A 12198-nucleotide genomic window follows, 5' to 3' on the forward strand; every position below is an offset into this window, starting at 1 on the left:
TATGTGGAGTTAGAGATTAGTTTACTATAACAGAATAGATAAGAAAGAAATGTTACCTGCATAAGGGTTTTCCATCTTACAAATTAATCCTTTTCTTCTTCCACTGTTTTAAAGAAACTTGTGCTGAATTATTAGTTTTATCGAGAAAACTTTGATAGTGTAATCAAATGTACGGGGATATAACTCCAGCTATAGCCACTCCAACAGACTTATAACACTCAAAAAATGGATTGAATTCAAAATATGTGGGCTGGGATCTACAAGAGATGAATGGTTAAAGCATAAGACATTACAAAATGTAAATCAAATTTCCATAGAAAAAGCCAAACTACAATTACCATCAGTAGAAACACAACAAAAGAGTATGGAGTAGAGTTCTAATAGGAGAAAAAAGAGTATCATCACAATGTCTCTGTTTCAGGCTCTGGTTTCCACTGCAGTTTTATCGATTAAATATTCATAATCTATTATTTTTGCCAATTAAATAATAATCATGTCTGTAATAAGTTGAAAGGTCATGTATCTAAAGGACCTCACTCCTGATTCACTTCTTTCATCTCATGTCTTTTATTTGAGACAACTCTTTTTTTCCTGACATCAAGTATTGAAAGCCAAAACTGACTGAAATGTCAATTTTCAATCTATTCAAGAGAGTACAGAAAATGAATTACAAAAATGGAGTGTGTTTTATGACTTAAAGAAGCTTGGGGAAATGTGTTTCCACATCTTACATGCATTTAAATTTTATAATAAACCAATCTTGTTCCTAAAGAAACAAAATTATGTCTTTTTCTATTATTTTTAGAGATTTTCTACAACTTTTAAAATTTTTGTGCATTTGATAGCAAAATCCTACAGTATTACCTTGTAGAAATATAAGTTCCCTTTCCTTTCCTTCCAATATATTCCTTCTTTCCCTCCTTTCCCTTTCCCTTTCCCTTTCCCTTTCCCTTTCCCTTTCCCTTTCCCTTTCCCTTTCCCTTTCCCTTTCCCTTTCCCTTTCCCTTTCCCTTTCCCTTTCCCTTTCCCTTTCCCTTTCCCTTTCCCTTTCCCTTTCCCTTTCCCTTTCCCTTTCCCTTTCCCTTTCCCTTTCTTTTTTTTCCCCTCTGAATTTCAAAAGAGGTACATTTTTCCGTGTCCCTCAGAGAGATACTTGAGGATAGTCTTTATGAGCACACCATAAAACACATCTCTTCCAAGTGTGAAACAGCTCATATCTGGATGACACACAGTTCTACACGGGATTGCCTGTACCTGCTTTAGTATCCTAGCCCAGAGTTATACCAATACGGGGTACTTTTTGATAGCCCACATGTAGCAACGTATATGAAAAACTTAGGGATAGTATGCCCCAGCCAAACTGTCTGTAGAATTTCTTATCAGACCTTCTGGAATTCCTCAAGGTTGCTGAAACATAAATTGTTCTAAAATAAGAAAGAAGACATTGAGAAACAGAAAAACAAGACCACAAGAACCAGATAATGGAGGGCATTTGAACACCTGCACCATGACCAATCACAAAACCTGAGGAGTGCGTGCTGAGAGCATGGACAAGATAGAGGCACCATTCAAGTAATGCATGATCATGTGAACAGTAGTTTTAGAATCTATGAATAAGTGCATAATGTAAACAATAAACTGCTTCTGCAAAATCATACTGGTTCATTGATCAGAAGTCCTAAGCTCCTGCACCCACAGGGCAAGCTCAGGACTTCTTGCAAAGACATTTCCTATCTTGCTGGTGGGACCTCAGCAGGATCTGCTGATGCTTTTGCTGAGAAGATATAGGTTTCTAGTCAGGAGCAGGAATCAGTGCTAAAAACAGAACCTGATGAACTACTTGTTATATTAATTATTTAATTATTTAACGATTCAACTGTTCAATTATTTATTAATTACTTAAAGGGTTTTTATTAATTATTTTAAAATGCCTTAGAAATTAAATAAACCACCTCCAGACTTAGAAATTTTGCCTTGTAAAGCAAGTCAATGGCATTCCTGCAAGGAACCACTTGACAGAAATTTACCATTGCTATCAATTTCATTGAGGGAAGTAGAGGTGCTGTGTTTAAACGCCACAGGCCTTTCCTCATTATCTGAGATTTTCCTGAGCAGAAATAATTTCTCTGTCATCTCTGGCAAATTAAACTTGAAAAAAAAATAAAATAAAGTAAGTTACTCCCTAAGATTTATTTCCTCTGTATCAGCCATCAGCCTGTCAGACCAGTGCCCATGAGTAATCTGATGTCATATTGTAGTATAGTTAAGACAGATTTTGAAGTAACTTGAGAAAAAGGGATGAGCAAACGTATCATTCCCATTGCAAATGTATGAGATGTTGAAGTGGAAATGCCAAAGCATTTTAACACTAACTCTTGATTCTAACTGGCTTTCATGGCTGTCATGACTCATTCAGTTGGTGAGTGAGCAACAAGTGAGCGTACGAGAAAAGGAAACTATGAACAACTTCTTTAAATTAACATGTTTCCTCAGTAAACTGTTTCCTGTTCTGATTGCAGGTAGGGCTGTGCTAACTTTGCCTTGCCATTAACAGGCTTAGAAGCAAAGAAAGTGAAAACGTGACTGAAGCATTATGACTATCACAGCACTTCTGCCTGGTAATACACACTAATAGTTCTGCCAGGGAATGCCACATTGGTGTGCCATGTAACACTACGTTACGTACCCTACTATGGTTAAACCCTGTATTCTGTGAGCAAAGCAGCTTCTCCATGACTCTCAGCAAACAGTTTTCTAAATGTTGTTCTACTACCTCTTAGGTGTCAATGCAACAATGAGAAAGAGTCCAATGAAAAATGAGCTTCCTCATGCTTCCCTTCAACAAATTCTGAGTTATGCTCAGAATCTGAGATAGATGTGATAAACCCAGACATGATAAATATGGTGTTAATTTAGTATTACTGGGGCGAGTTGATGTTGGCTGGCTTCCAGACCCCACCCAGTTGCTCTCTTACTCCACCTCTTGAACACTACGTGGGAGAACATAAGATGGAAAAGCTTATGGGATGAGATAAAGACCAGTCTCTGTCACTGGAAAAACTGACTAGACTTGGGACAAGAAAAAAATGTACTTTATTGCAAATGAAAAATAGATCAGGATGGTGAGATGCAAAGACAAGAACACCTTCCCCCACCCTTTTCCTTCTTCCCAGGGCCAGCTTCATCCCTTCATTCACAACTCTTCTACTTTCTCCTCTCCAAGCAGTACAGGGGATGGGGAATGGGGGGCTGTGGTCAGCCCATAATAGCTCCTCTCTGCTGCTCCTTTCTCCTCACACATTACCCTGCTCCAGCATGAACTCTCCACTGGGTGCAGGGAAATCCAGAGTATTTCACAGAATTGCCTTCTACATTCAAGTCTGAACTTGCAATATAGTGTCAGCTGACACTTGCTCTCAACAGCAAACACCTGATACACCGAGTTAGGAGGGTAAATCAAAGATGCCTAATGAGGCTCAGATCCTTACAGAAGGTGGCTCCTTGTCTGAGCACAGGTCAAGCATATTGACTGTGTGGCTGCTGGCATCTGCACATGTCGCGGTGCCACTGATGCACATTGCCTGGCCTGGAGTCAGGACTGAGCTGTGCTGAGCTGGACATGCTTCTCCCACACTGGGATTCAGGCTCCAAAACCAGCACATAAGTCTGGGCTTTCTGAATCCTGTTTTCCTCCCCATGTTTCTGTTTATTTTCTTCTAAAATGAACAATTTCCTACCTAGTCTTTCTCTGAGGACTGGGATGTAGCCTTTGCATGAGGCAGCTGTACTGAACTGACTCATACTCAGTTTATACTTAATTTTCAGGTATTAAACTGATGCTCTCAAACATGGTAGAATTGCCATGCTGTGCCCCATTGGGTTTCAAGATTGATGCTTTTGCACATTTGTTTTCTCAGCATTTGGCTGTTTCGGGCTTCTTTTCTCTCTTCCTCATATTTTTCATCATCACAATTTCTTTTACTAGCATCTTTTTCTCACTTAGAGTTTTTCCTACTGTTGTTTACTCAATGGAAATCCATGCAGCTCTTTTAAATATGTCTCCTTGCCACAGTATCTAGTAAGGTTTTTTATACTTCTCTGCTTGTAATTGTCCATTTCTTTTTAACCAGAAAGACTGATGTGACATCACTACTTAGAGTGGAGATGGCAGACACTGGCTGATGAAATTTCCAGCTGCAATAATACCCAGTGGAACTGGATTACAGAATTTATGTCAAGTTGAGGTTTTTTAATTAAACAGTGTGTGGAGTGTGTGTGTATACTACTTAATGATAGGTGTTATCTTTCTTTTTGTCTTTATAGAAAGGAGTACAGATGTCTGAGCTACAACCACAAGTTCAGGTTACCTGTTACATATTCAGGTAGGCTGTCTTTATTTGTGAATGGGAAGTACAGCTAATCAAGCTCTTACACTTTGAATACACAAACCAGTATATTTAAACCATTCTGAGCTGGACACTCTGCTAGTCTAAAGCAGTACAGCTGTTTCTTTATCCATAACCATCTCCTAAGCCTGTCCTAACATCATGATAAGGAACTTTCTTTTGGGTTCTTCTCAGTTTTCTGGAGGAGTGATATATTTTCATAAAACTTTCCACTGCAACTTAAAATTCTCCTTTTACACATAGTTTGTGCTCTTTATCAGCAATGGTGTAAAGGCAAAAGGCAGAATATAGAAGCCTCAGGGCGATTAAAAAACTTTGTAATGAGAAAATCTGACCTTGCTAAGCTACAGAATGCAAACAGAGAAAATTTAAAGGAAAGTTGTATGGTAAATATGAAAACGTTATTCTGGATTTGAGTAACATTGTAGGCATCATCTTGTTGATGTCATGTTGCAAGAACTGTTCTAAATGTTTTTAAAAGCTCATTTAAATTAACACACACTGCTCTTTTGCCTTCTTCCTCTTCTCTGCCTCTTTCTGTACATTATATTTGTTACAGTGGCCTGGGTAGCTTGCTCTATTTTTATAATTTTCCCTTCCCCCTGAAATATTTTTCTGGCATCTGGTCTCTAATAATCTCTACAAATGAGTTTTGCCCAACCTTATAAATGTTCATGTCATCTCTCACAGGTATGGATGGCTCAGTTGAAAAAAAAGGAAGCTGGGAGTTTGTATTCCACTCCACTCAAAGAATAGAAAATGGAGTGATGACAACACAGCTGGTAGTTCTCATTCTCACCTCTCTACAGGCACTGTCTCTTCTGTTTCCTATGTGGGCAGGGACACATTGAAATAATTAAGTGACAAATATGCTGGAGCAGCTCAGCCCTCATCCTCTGTCCAGTCTGCCCAGTAAAGTACTGGAACTCCAGAGAAAGAGCCAAGAGCAAGTGCTACCTCAATACAAAATCTATGCTCCTTTTCCAGACCTCAGATACTCCATATAGTGTGAACCCTGGATAGATTTGAGGTCATTGATGGAAAATTTTGTAAATGCCTTCATATATATATAAATTACTCAAAAATATTAATCATTTTTGAAAATTGAAGTGTTGAGAATATCCATCTTAAAACTTATATTAACCCCCATGCCCCCAGTCAATAGGTAAGAGTTTAAAAAGAGTCCTCTGCATTTTACCCCAAGGTACTGCAGACCTGAAAGAAGCTGGGAAGAACTCTTTATGGGAAAAGACACTTCCTATTTTCCCCCCAGAGATATAAAACAGTAAGTCCTTTTTTCACTGGCAAATCCTGATGGCACAGATGACTCCTTTGTGTCAATCAGGGGTGCTAAGAACATTAGAATAATTGTATTGGGTCAGAGTAGACATCAATCTAGCCCAGCATCCTGTCTGGCAGTGCCTCAGCAGATGCCTAAGAAAGTGTATGAGAACAGAAGCTTATAATGATGCTTCAAACATCAAGTGATTTTTTTGCGGAGATATTTTTATCATTGAAAAAATTGTCTTGTAAGTAAATAAGTGAGTGTTGGTAGAGTTTTTTCCAGCTCTTTTTTTCATAGTTTGTTTTCTTTTGAATAAGCTTTCAGATTCCACAACCTATTGTCAAGTATTTCCACAACCAGGTGGCATGATGTGTCATGAACCTTGTCATTCTATGTCTTTTAAATCCATCAACACTACATTTATTTGGAGGTCTCTGGGTCATTCATTACTTGAAGTTTCATATCAGTCATTTCCTTTCCAGGATGTGAAAAACAATGTTGACTATTCTGGTAAATTTTAAAAGGTTTAATAAAAAAGACAATAGGAGACAAAGACAATAAAGTGAAGGGTTGAACGGCTGGGTGCTTGGCACTCTGCACACCTGGTGTTTTGGAAACACCCTTTAAATACCATTTCTGTTGCATCAACTTGATGCATATTCATAAACTTCATGCATATTCAAACTTTTCTATTAACTAGTTTGCATTTTCCAGGAACTTTGTAGCATGGTCACTCTTTAGGTCCATCTTTTTAGAGCATGCATGTTTCTTGGCTTGTGGTTTTAATTCTCTCCTTATCACCTTTTAATTTGGGCTTTGGCTCCTTCTTTCCACAGGCGGTGAGTATTTATAATCAGTAGGGTCCCCATCATCTGTTCATTGAATGTTATCCTAACTAAGCAGACAGTTCAAACATACTATATTGACTATTACAGCAAAGCCATTTTAACAATATACATATAGCATTCGTATTAATACTTGTGAAAAGGCAATATTGTACTATGTATCTATAACAAGGATAAAGGATCCTTTCCAGGATTTTCAGCTGTTCCTTTATAGAAACTACTCCACACCTTTGATCAACTGTATAGCCTTTTTACAGTTTCTACTTTATCATTTTGAGATGTAGAGCAGAACTGATTTCACAGAACCACAAAATCATGGAATAAGCTGAGTTGGAAGAGATTCACAAGGATCGAGTCTAACTCCTGGCCCTGCACAGCACCATTCCCAAGAGTCAGACCATGTGCCCAAGAGTATTTTCCAAACACTTCTTAACTCTGTCAGACTGGTGCTGTGACCGCTTCCCTACGGAGCCTGTTCCAGTGCCCAACTGTTGCAGCTGGGTCTGGGGGTCTGTCTGTCCCCCCATTCTGCCTGCAACAAATCCCAGATAGATGTCCCAGGAAAGGAACTGCCATCCGGGGAGTTCCAGGTAGTTTCCAGCCAGGGGTAACCCTCAGGAGCATGGGCAGAGGCTTAAGCGAACAGCTCTTTTAGAAGTGATTTAATCTCTTGCAGTGATCAGCTCAGATCAGCCCAGACAGCTCCGTTCATGGGTTACCCCAGCCATGTGTAGACAAGAGACGGGAGACCATGTGGCATTCCGCAGGAGTTTGTTAATGCAGTCTTCAGCGAAGGGGGCTGTAAGAGATGGTCTGAAGTTTCCCTCATCTGCCTCATGACCATTGCAAGAACAGAGACTAAGACCCTGAAGACCCCAGGGGACTTTTGTGCCGGGGTTTTGGCCTGGTTGAGGTGGATGCTTGCTAAGTGATTGTTTGAAGGTGTGCTCGACCTACACCACAAAAGTGATTGTTTGCGGGTGTTTGCTGTGCTGCCACGGTACACTGCCTTCGTTCCTGCTGCTGAGCAGGGACTGGTGAGGAGTGGCCTGTTTTATAACTCATACCTGCTTCAAAGAGCAATGGGTCTCATCACAATGGCCTGTGAATCTCCCCACCTCTTGGCCAACTGTCCCTTGCTTTGAAAGAGACTATAAAAGTGGCTTTCTAAGTTAGTTTATTTGAGAGAGATCTCCCCACGGAATAAAACACTGTCAATCTCACCTCATCCATTGGTAGCTATAGCCCCCCCTTTTTCTCTCTCTTTACTTTGTCTCTCTATTTCTCTCTTTCTCTCTCCCTTTCTCTCCTTCTCATCTATCGCATAACCCATGTTGTTAGCACTAAAATAAAGATGCATTGTTGCTGCTGTGATTTAAACTGAAATCCCTTGGTGTCCTTTTTGCACTCTGAGATCAAACAAACCTCTCACGACTCCCGCTTGGCTGGCGGATCGTGACAGGGGCCAGTGATGATCTATCCCTGATCTGGGCAAAAGCTAGGGTTTTTATAGGGAAGGGGAGATTTGGAAAAGGTGTCAATGGTCTGAGACTGGGATCATCTGATGACCAATAGTTAACAGGGAAATAACATGGGGTCCCAAAGCAAGAAGGGGTCCACAGCTTAGTCACCATGACTAGGCAGTTTTGTCTTATCTAGGGGGCAGATCTCCAGGTAGGAAGCCTGTCAGAAGACTGGGCTTCGTCCACAACTCCCCTCTCTGTATTTAGTAAAAAGTCATCGCAAATAGCTCTTTTGAGGCAATGAAGAAGGCATGAGAATGTAGCTAATGCAAGAACAATTACAATAAAAATCCACAAAATTCCGTTAACTAAGGATGACACCCATCCCATTAGTCCCCATTGACCGAGAAGGTCATTGACCCAGCCTGGGGTGTTTTCCACTTTTAAGTCCTTCACTAGTTCCTTCAGTTTCTGCATGTCTATGTGGATGGATTTTAAATGCGAAGAGGAGTTGAAGCAGCACATCCCTTCAAAGTCTTCGCAGCCATGTTTGTGGGCGAATAGTAAGAGGTTGATTCCTGCTCAGTTCTGTAGAGATGCATGTCTTGCGATCTCCTCATCTTTTAAAAGAATGCTCAGGGCAGCAGATGTTGCATTGGCCTGCTTGCTAAGCCAACACTCCAGGTAATTTATGTCACCAAAGGCTTTAGCTGTGACTACCCATGGGTAAAACAGGGAGGCCACGACTCACTTTCCTAGGTTCCAATTGTAAATTTGGCTATTAGAATTTTCATCAAATTCAGAATAGGATCTTTTTGGCTTGCAAATTAGTTTTTTTGTTTCAAATTATGTAATAACGTGATATTTGGAGTGAGGATAGAAAGCTTGCCAAGGCTACAGGGATCCCCCTGGAGATGTGAGGGGATCCCAGCCCATACTCAGTCACCACAGATAAGAAAAATTCCCCGGAGCAACACTTTGGGGTGGAGAGAGAACACAGAAAGTATGCAGCTGGTGTAATTACACAAATTCAAATTATTGTAAGCTTTGTTAATTTGTGATATATCTTTTCTCTATGTGTTTTTTGCCTGGTCAGTTTCTGGCCAATGTTGATTTGGTCATTTAAAGTAAAATTTGACACAGTATGTTTCTTTGGAGGACCCCAGCAGGTCCAGTTCTTGGGGTTCCTCTGGAGCATGTGGCAGAATCTTTGTCCACTTATCCCAAGTGTCTACCGAATTGGGCCTCTTACCTCTGGTGCAGAGGAGCTCTGAATTATAGACGGGCCAGTCATTTGCTACCAAGGGAATCCCTACCAGACATGAGGAAAGTGGGTTGTCAATGCTACCCATTGATAGGCACATGTTATCTTGTTCCCTTGTCCTTGCAAAGGTCACCCAAACATTGTGGGTAGGCTGTGGACTAATCCAACCGAAGGTGTGTGGCATAGTCAAGAGCATCCAGGCAGCAGTGAGGATAGCACCAACAGACATAATTTTCATCTTTGGACAGGGATGGGGCTTCTGATAGGGAGTATAAGCAAAATTTATGATCTGGGGTGGGGGAGGTTTACAGTTTACTCCCTCATCCCTTTCTTCTGTTCTCTCCCTCCTTTTTTCTATTTACTAGAAACTGAGGATGGGGGAGGTAGGTATGGGGTTCTAGGCAGGTTCTGGCAAGGGTTGATGGAGGGGGACATGAGGATTTTTAGGGAAAAAGTGGTAACAACATATAAACTAGGGAGTAATTTGTGACCAGACTGTGTCTGGCCTGTGGCTTGACTGATGCAGCAGCATCTTGCTCAGTTCTCAGTTTTGTCTGCTGTCATGTGATGGGACAGTCTTCTCTCTGGTTTGTGGACATTCGGTGATGCCATCATCTCCATGCAGAGCTGGTCTGGTATTGTGGGTGTCTTGTATTTGGCTCAGGAGAATTCTTGTTAGTGTCCATAAGGACAGTGTTTGCAGTGCCTAGATATTGTTTGATGTTTTTTCCTGGGAGCCATCTAGGGCCAGATGGTAGTGAAACACATGCATAGCCTCTTCCCGAGGTAATCAACGGGAAAGGCCCAAAAACCTGATGTGTCTCTGGGTCCTTTACTAGCACTAGTGGCTTCTCAGTGAGCTTAGCATGGGTTGAATTTGAGAAATGATGAAGGATTGGAGGGTCAGGCTCAGATGTTGTACAGTTTAGGAAGTTAATGACATATAGGGCCTTACAAAGTCCCTCGACAGGGAATGTAATTTCTGCTTCTCTCTGTTGTTGATGGAGGACTCTTTTGAGGGTTTGATGAGTCCTTTCTACAATGGATTGCCCTGTGGGATTTGCAGGTATACCTGTATTGTGTTCTGTTCCTCACTCGCTGAAGAACTCTTTCAGCCTACAAGAGGCATAGGCATGTCCATTGTCTGTTTTGATGTTTTTAGGGACTTCCAGAGTGGAAAATGCAAGAAGAAAATGCTTGATGGTGTGAGTGGCATTCTCTCCTATGTGAGCTGATACAAATACTGCTCCAGAAAACATGTCAACTGACACATGCACATATTTAGACCTTCCAAAAGATGGAAAATGACTCACGTCAGTCTGCCACAACTGACAGCTGTTCAGGCCTTGGAGATTGACCCCAGTACCCATAGATGGTATCTGGTAATTTTGGCAGTTTGGGCATGTTGTGATAATAGCTTCTGCTTGATCTTTTGAGAGCTTGAACATTCTAATGAGGGCAGGTACATTTTGATGATAAAATGTATGTGACAACTTTGCTTGAGCAAAGATTTCAGGGATATTAGCAGTTTCTACTGGCATGGCCAATACCTCTGTGTTGTGGTTTTAAACCAATAACAAAAAAAAATTACTTATTTCTTGCTGTGAGATAGGGATTAGAACAAGAGCAAAACAGGCATAAAACTTAAAAGGAATAAAAAAAGTTTATTGACAAACTACAATAATAAGAACACCGGAATAAACTTCCAGAAAAACCTTTTTTATCCCCTATCTACCCACTATTCCCTTGTTCACATGACAACAGAGACAAAAACTTTGGAACTTTGGTGGTTAAAACAGTCCCAATTCCTGCTAGAGTCTTTTCACCAGTCTTTGTAGAGAAACAGAAGTTTCTTTCTGTTAATTTATGGAGTTTCTCACAAGAAAACTACTTTTTTGTTATAGTTTTCCATTGCCCAGATGTTAGCTGCTCAGAGCTGCTGTTATCAGAGCTCACTCCTCCCATTTCACATCACTCTGAGGTGTGTATGGGCCATGAGTCTAGGGATGGCATTTTAAGGATGAGTTATTCAAAAGCAAAAGTCTTCTTCATCTGTTTCTGTGAGCTTCACCAGAAAACAGTTTTTCTCATTGCCCCCCAAGGCTTCAAATTTTCGCTTCACTGTTTCCAGCACTTCACTGTATCACAATCACTCTACTTTTTACTCGAAATTTTCACTTTGAACACTCTATTCCTCCCTATATACAGTCATGAATTAAAGGAGTTCTTTCAGGACTTTATTGTCCATCTCCATAGCTTTAACAGAAAAATATTTCATCTTAATTAAAGCATCTTCTTAATTCTCTACCTTTCCTGAAGCTTCTTTTCTTTCTTGTCTCTGATAGTTTTGTAAAGTCTCTTTACATGTTGATAACTCTCTTTTTCTCTCTCTGAATAAAAGGATTAATCTGCAAGTCTCATCTGGAAAATGAAAAGTTTAAAATCTTGCCCAGGCTTTGTAGATGGCTCTGTGACCTCTGCTGGTGCAGGAGCTGGAGCTGTCTTCGATAGAAGATTCTTCATAGCTGTTCTGGAAAGTGTAGTCGCCGCTTTAGCCCGCTGCAGGTCCAGAGCTTTTTTCTCTTTCTTTACTCGGCAGTCCCTGGTGAACTCCGTCACTGCAGCCGAGCCAGGAACCGGCCCAGCCCAGCCAGAGCCCAGGGCAAGCCCCGCCAGCCCCCATCTCCCGGCCGGGAGACGTGGCAGGCTCAGCCCAGCCCAGCCCCCGCCCGGGCCGCATGGCCAGGCAGAGAACGGGAGGCCAGCCGGAGGTCTGCTACCTTTCACAGCCAGGAAACAAAGAGACCCAAAGTGCCCTGACTTTACATCTTAAGGTAGGGTTCACAAGTTGATCTCCCTTTTCAATGGTTAAAAATGCTGTCAATTCCCAGTAATGACCAATAATTGGTCAGGAGAAGGGACTCCTTTCAGTCCC

The 12198-nt window shown here is 41.1% G+C and overlaps 1 pseudogene; it reads right to left on the reverse strand.

Annotated features, from left to right (window-relative positions):
• Positions 1–8191: 8191 nt before the first annotated feature.
• LOC148185114 (uncharacterized) lies at positions 8192–9501 on the reverse strand (annotated as a pseudogene).
• Positions 9502–12198: the final 2697 nt, after the last annotated feature.

This window comes from Pseudopodoces humilis, chromosome 1 (assembly GCF_049639895.1).
Source record: "Pseudopodoces humilis isolate 2021_Gansu_Grassland_sample_001 chromosome 1, ASM4963989v1, whole genome shotgun sequence".
Taxonomy (NCBI): domain Eukaryota; kingdom Metazoa; phylum Chordata; class Aves; order Passeriformes; family Paridae; genus Pseudopodoces; species Pseudopodoces humilis.